This window comes from Epinephelus moara, chromosome 17, assembly GCF_006386435.1.
Source record: "Epinephelus moara isolate mb chromosome 17, YSFRI_EMoa_1.0, whole genome shotgun sequence".
NCBI classification, from domain to species: domain Eukaryota; kingdom Metazoa; phylum Chordata; class Actinopteri; order Perciformes; family Serranidae; genus Epinephelus; species Epinephelus moara.
Window position 1 is genome coordinate 33695202 of NC_065522.1, and position 7405 is coordinate 33702606.

Sequence of the window (7405 nt, forward strand, 5' to 3'; positions counted from 1 at the left end):
TGAAGAACAGATTTAACTCATTGGCCCTAGCCACACTACCATCAGCTCCACTGCTAGTTGGTCTGTAACCGGTGATGGTCCTCATACCACTCCAGACCTCGCTCATGTTATTCTGCTGGAGTTTCCTCTCCAGCTTCCTCCTGTAGCCGTCCTTAGCCTCATTTATCTTTGCAAAATCACTGCTATCAGAATCACAGCTAACAGCACTAACAGTGCTAACAGTCAACTGGCGTCGCGTGTGTCTGTGTAGGAGCCTGAATGAATACTCCATGAAGTATCGGATGACATGGTTTCATCAATGTTATCATAGCTTTTTGGTACAGAGCGGCTAACGTTGTTGCAATACGCATTTGAAACAGTGAGGCGCTAGAGTGCGCTATCCGTTTGAATGCAATATACAGTCTCAACACTAGACGGGGGAAATTCCTACACAGTGCCCGTTTAAACAGAAGCAGTCAGTTTTACTGGCAGGTTATGAAACCATGACAGAGCGCAGGAAGAGGCTGAGCATTTCTTCAACCTTTAACTCTTTAACCTTCAAGAAAGCCTCTTACCTGACAGGGACCTCTAGTGGTCATGTGATATATGACTGTTGTCTGTCAGGAGCAAATGTGAAAGTAGTGTGATGTTATTACTCAGTCACAGATCGTCTCTTTAAACAATCCCTGTGATCATTCTGTATCGCACTATGGGAAGCACCTTCAGACACTTGGTTATCAGGGAACCGGGGTTACCCTGGTAACCTAAAGATATCAAAAGCAGCTTTGTCCAGACTTTTAGCCAAATTAGAGGTCTGCCTACTTTAAAGAAAATGGATCCTATAACACCAGTATTGCCCTCCCTCCACTGGCTTCTTGTCTGTTTAAAGATTGATCTTAGCTTGTCTGTAAACAGTCTGGGTTATGTCACGGTATCATGTTATATTCTATGGTTCTCGTTGGTGTTTGCTTCTGTATTAATCTGTTTTTGTATTCTGTGCCTGTTCCGGTCGACTGCAGCTGCTTTTACATGTTCTTTACAAATAAAGTTTGGCTGGTGTTGACTTCCTTTCATGAGTCTTATTTTGGTTTACCCTAACCTCAGTCAACTGGTCAGTTTACCACTTTGGTCCAGACCCAAATATCTCTGAAGCTACTGGACAGACCGACATGAAAGTAAGTGCTTCTGATGATCCTCTGAACATATTCTGAGGATTGTTTGAATTTAATTATGCCTCTCATAAGACCACATCACATCCCTGTACATCAGCAATACATAATGAGGCTCATGTAGAAGGTGCCACTAGCAAAACGTATCCTCTAGAGGGCAGCATAGAGCTTTAATAGATTTAGATGATCACAAAATCATGTAATCTATAAAATGCAGAAACATTCACTGTGATGTGATGTTGATGTAAAAGGTCATGTGAAGCAGAATTATATAGCAGTGACGTATCATTTATCAAAGAGGGGAATCATAAAGATTTTAGGAGTTTCATATATTTACAGGAGGAATATGTTAATATTCAGAACACAGCCGTGAACTCAGGTTAAGAGATCTGCTATTATAAAGATCTATTTGTAGCTCGTCAGCGTCTCGTTTTCATCGTGGAAAAAAGGTCATTGTTGAACAAATTACATCAAAAAAATAAACACTGCAGGAGACGTAAATGAAAAAAGCACACCTGTATGAGTTATTTAACCGTCAGAGATCAGGTAGCAGCAGCTGTATCGATATTGAACAGCCATACGAATGGTTCTTGATGTTCCCATGAGTTATTTTCTACCTTAATCAGCGAACATGTGCCTTAGCTGTGTCTCATCGTCTCTTGTTCCTTCCTTCCAGTTTGAAGCTGAGGTTAGGAAGCACCAGAGCGTGAGGCAGCAGATGGAGAAACAACTGCAGAACCTGAAGGAGAAAAAGCAGAAGGTGAAGAACCAGTTTGAGCTGGCTGGCTGCTGACTGGGGGTCAGTCTCTGGAGCTGCTGCCCACTCTCCTCCCGGTGAGGTGGTCTGTAGCAGCGGGGTAGTCTAGGGCCGTTTAGTGGCCGTTTTGGTAAGCAACCAGAACCAGGGCGAGAGAGACAGGATCCGGAATTCGATGGATGCGCCTTTCTGTCAAAATAAAAGCACCAACCTTATAAAAATGCGGTGAAACTTTTTAATTTAAAGAATATAATTTACAAGAAAAGCCCCAAGCCATTAAGTTAACCTTTTTCTTTTATTGTATTTAATTGTATTACAAGTTATTATTTCAGTTGTCTGTTTTATTTAATCGGCACTTGATCCTAGTTTGTAAATGCATTTTTTCAATAAAGTTTGGCGCAGTGGGGGCGGAAGAGAGAGGAAAACTGCGTGATGCTCGCCATGTAGCATGCTCTATCAACCACAACCACAACCACAACCACAACGTGGTACTAAACTGGAGATGGAAATCGATGGTGCGCCAGAATTTTAAGTTTTACTTTGGTGAATTTGGTGAATTCTGGATCCACTCTCTAGACCGGAACCAGAATCCAGACAAAATTCACAGTGAATGGAAACCAGGCTCTTCGCCGTACGTGAAGACGCGAGGCTACAGCAGGGAGTCAGGCGGAGGACACAGGTCCTGTAGGGGTCATTGTATTGTCATGGGTGTCTGTCAGTATAGGAAGGAACCATTCATTGAGGGACAGGTGTTTCTAGACGGGGGGGCACTTATAGTTTTTTGTCCAGTCAGGTGCACACTGCTCAGTGTTGAGGTGAAAATTTGTGCCTTTGTTTATGGACTCAGATTCATTCAGGGGATCTGTGGCGGCGGGGAGTGAGGCGGAGAACACACTGTGATTCAAGGCTCTAGATAACGTTAGCTACATGTAGCCGCAGCGGTGAGCCTTTAGCTCCTGTTAGCAGAAGGCTAAACTATTAGCAGCATTTTCAACTCAAATTTACTCATGAAGCACATTTAGAAACAGCTCGACCAAAGTGCTGTACAAGAGGAATAAAATGACAAAAACACGTAGCGGTCAGGTCCACAGCTCACACATTCAGGGCAGACCACATCAGCAGGACTCAGATGCTAACGAATAAAAGCAGGTTTTGAGTCTGGACTGAAACGAGTCAGTGGAAGGGGACGCTGTCTGTTAGGGCGGACACAGCAAAGGCATGATCACCCCTGAGCTTGAGTCTGGAGCGTGGGATAGGTCAGGTGACCCGAGGGACCTGGGCGTAGAATAAGGGGTCAGGAGGTCTGCGATGTAGGCCGGGGTCAGACCATTAGGAGAACCTTAAAATCATTTCAGTTCTCTCTGCATCTCTGAAACTCTTCTGATATGGACACGTGTTTCATTCATTGTCAGAATTTCTTTTAGACTCTCCTTTTGACAAGTCCGTCCCCTTTCTGTGGGCTCAGTGTAGACCAGCCAATAGGAACACACGCTCTCTGAAGGTCTCTCCTGTGATTGGACACAGTCTCCTATCACAGGCTAGATTTTCTAGAAAGTCTGAGTCTCAGTCCACCTAAAATACGATATACTCAAAGTTTATGGGATTTTTACCCACCAAAGTAAAACTGCGTACCCCACTTTCAAACCTGAGACAATGAGACATTTTCTCATACTGGATTTACTTTTAATTTTTTAAACATTAAAGAATACAATCACCATTCACTCTCCTTTTTATTAAGAGTTCAGCACCAGTCACTTCTTCATTTTAGGTCGTCTGAAGTGTGATAACAGAGAAAGTGTTTCTAAAAAAGTTTCTGAGCTCTGTACGTCTTTGTTTTAAAAGGTAAATGCTGATGTGTCAGAACACCATGAGCATTATGGGAAGGCTTTATGTCACAGCGCTGTCATGTACCAGTTCAGGAAATGACCCAAACGCAGAGCAGCAGGCAGGTGGAATAGGAACCAAAGACAGGCCTCAATGAAGCTGACAAAAACATCCAAAAACAGGCAGGTAGCTGAAAGTCTAAAAGACAGAAGAGACGAAACTAAACTGAAAACCAACCAGGATAACGTGATGATAACGTCTCGGGGGAGAAATCCAAACCAGAACACCAGAGACCAGACAGGAAGCACAGCAGGGAACGGCACCATGACCACAGATGAACTGACAAAGGACAAACAGGTTTATATACACACAGAAAACTAATGACAAGAACGAGACACAGCTGAAGGGGCGGACACAAGACTGATGAGGACAGGTGTGAAGGGAGGACTCTGGGAACAGGGAGGGACTAATGAAACTGATACAGAACAGGTGTGACAGAAAACAGGCGGGAAAACACACACAGACAGGAAGTAAAACCAGACACAACACATGAGGAGAGAACCTACAAAATAAAACAGGAAGCAGATTTAACATTAATGAATAACATGAAACAAGAAAGATCACAAATAGGAAATTTCAAAACAACGTCCACAAGATAACCAGAAACCAAACCAGGCTCATGACGACTGCAGCGTGTATGGCAGGTGAAGTGTGTGCAGAGGTCACACAGATGGATCACATGTGAAGAACGTAATTCTGTGGTTAATGCAGTGACGCATTACTACAGGCTGGTAAGAATGCAGTCATCATTCTTACCAGTCTGGTAAGAATGATGACTGCATTCTTACCAGCCTGTCTTATAACCTACCAAATGTGGACAATGACGAAGGAGACGCACTTTGCCTTGAGGCAATAAAGTTAAAAGAAGAAAACTTGGAGGAAATAAATTCAGAATTGATGCAGCTGTTAGCGGCTAACAGCTAACTCAAAGAAGAAGAACAGCAGCTGTTAGCGGCGAGCAGCTAACTCAAAGAAGAGGAACAGCAGCTGTTAGCGGCTAGCAGCTAACTCAAAGAAGAGGAACAGCAGCTGTTAGCAGTAAGCAGCTAACTCAAAGAACAAGAACAGCAGCTGTTAGCAGTTAGCAGCTAGCAGCTAACTCAAAGAAGAACAGTAGCTGTTAGCAGTTAGCAGCTAACTAAAAGAAGAGGAACATCAGCTGTATGCAGTAAGCAGCTAACTCAATGAAGAACAGCAGCTGTTAGCAGTTAGCAGCTAAGTCAAAGACGAAGAACAGCAGCTGTTAGCAGCTAGCAGCTAACTCAAAGAAGAACAGTAGCTGTTAGCAGTTAGCAGCTAAGTCAAAGACGAAGAACAGCAGCTGTTAGCGGCTAGCAGCTAACTCAAAGAAGAAGAACAGCAGTTGTTAGCGGCTAGCAGCTAACTCAAAGAAGAGGAACATCAGCTGTTAGCAGTAAGCAGCTAACTCAAAGAACAAGAACAGCAGCTGTTAGCGGCTAGCAGCTAACTCAAAGAACAAGAACAGCAGCTGTTAGCGGCTAGCAGCTAACTCAAGGAGGAGGAACAGCAGCTGCTAGCAGTTAGCAGCTAACTCAAAGAACAAGAACAGCAGCTGTTAGTGGCTAGCAGCTAACTCAAAGAAGAGGAACAGCAGCTGTTAGCAGTAAGCAGCTAACTCAAAGAACAAGAACAGCAGCTGTTAGCAGTTAGCAGCTAAGTCAAAGACGAAGAACAGCAGCTGTTAGCGGCTAGCAGGTAACTCAAACAAGAAGAACAGCAGCTGTTAGCGGCTAGCAGCTAACTCAAAGAAGAGGAACAGCAGCTGTTAGCAGTTAGCAGCTAACTCAAAGAACAAGAACAGCAGCTGTTAGCAGTTAGCAGCTAACTCAAAGAACAAAAACAGCAGCTGTGAGCAGTTAGCAGCTAACTCAAAGAAGAACAGCAGCTGTTAGCAGTTAACAGCTAACTCAAAGAAGAAGAACAGCAGCTGTTAGCAGTTAGCAGCTAACTCAAAGAACAAAAACAGCAGCTGTTAGCAGTTAGCAGTTAACTCAAAGAAGAACAGCAGCAGTTAGCAGCTAACTCAAAGACTAAGAACAGCAGCTGTTAGCAGTTAGCAGTTCACTTAAACAGCGAGATCCAGGAGCTCCTTACCCTCCGAGCAGAGGACGAGATCAGCCGCCATATAACAGGGATGCTAAATGATTGTTGTTGACATGTGATGTCATTGTTATTGTTTATAAAGAGCTGCTGACACGTATGTTATATTTCACACTTGGGGCCGACGCTGTTGTGTTACATGTCACGTCCTTCATGCCTCCTCTGATCGCAGGTGCCAGGACGCAGTGTGTAATGACACACTGGAGCAGAACGATACCTGTCCTTTGGTTCTGTGGACAAATGAAAAGCAGGCATAGAGGAGGGACGTCATGGCGGCCCCACAGCGCCATCTCTGTGTAGAAAGGGTTATAGAGTTTGTACTCTTTTTGTGTTTTATGTGACGTTTATGGTGTTTTGTTTCCTGGATATGATTAAAAAGGCATTTTTAAATTAAGACTGCAGTACAGAAGTATGTTGCATCTCAGCCATAATAACAGGCGGCGCTGGGAGGCAGCACGAGACCTGAAATGGTGTCACTCATTTCAGTAATTAAGTATTTTGTGCGGTTGTTGCTAATGTCTTACTAGAAATCATGTGCAGCCCAAACATCACAACAACAGGTCCAGTGTCTCACTCAGTAACACAGTCAGATAGTCTTTGTTTGACTTGTTGCTTCTCTTAAACCCAGCAGGTGGCGATCTCTTTATTCAGGACAGGTCATGTGTTGACAGTACTGTACCATTCTTACAACATGTTGATGGTCAACAACAGTAATGTTCAAGCCAACTTTCAGGTCAGTAGTACATCACAATAGTTCCCACAGTGTGACCACAGAGGTCACAGTGAGGGCGTTAAAAAGCTGCAGCGGCTCTCGTCTTTTAAACAGCGTCTGCAGGTGTGAGAACAGAGCGGAGAGCACGGTGTGGTTTGACTGTTACAGACTGACAGCTCCTAAAATAGACAGCTGAAGCTCTCGCTCTCACAGGGTGATGATGGTGATGATGATGATGAAGACGATGCGTTTTTAGGTGGGTTCCACTTCATAACAAGTCACACAGTGTCTTTAATTAAGAATCAGCACGTCCATAGCCTGAGTACGGTTAACTTTTACTCCCCCGCTGCTGATGATCGTCACAGATCAAAGTATTTCATAAGCATATTACAGAAACAGCTGTGTGCACATCACATAGCTTTAAATAGACTCTCCTCCCTCCTTCAGTCAGGGCTCTCTGCTCTCAGTCACCTGCAAGACACACAGAGAACAAAGACCACAGCTGTCAGCATGGTTAAAACTTTATAACTCACATCTGTGCTCATGCATTTAACGCAGACCTGAAATAAGACCGGTATTAAAGGGAAATTTCAGTTTATTTCAACCCGTCTCCTATCGTCCTAAATTTGTTTCAAGTGACTAGTGACATAAAAATAATAGTTAGCATGTTAGCCGTTAGCCTAGATACAGCCGTAGCGTCAGACCTGTTAAAACGTAAGTGAACGGGCAACCTTCAAATGCAAAGTTAGTCCACTAAACAAGCTTTTTCTCCACAAAGACCGC

The 7405-nt window shown here is 43.8% G+C and overlaps 1 protein-coding gene across 1 annotated transcript in view; it reads right to left on the bottom strand.

Moving 5' to 3' along the window:
* Positions 1 to 6528: 6528 nt before the first annotated feature.
* Positions 6529 to 7405, bottom strand: part of LOC126403945 (uncharacterized) — an 8910-nt gene continuing 8033 nt past the window's right edge. The window contains exon 10 of the mRNA XM_050066816.1: positions 6529 to 7093. The gene's annotated coding sequence lies outside the window, so the exon portion shown is untranslated. The remainder of the gene's footprint in view (positions 7094 to 7405) is intronic.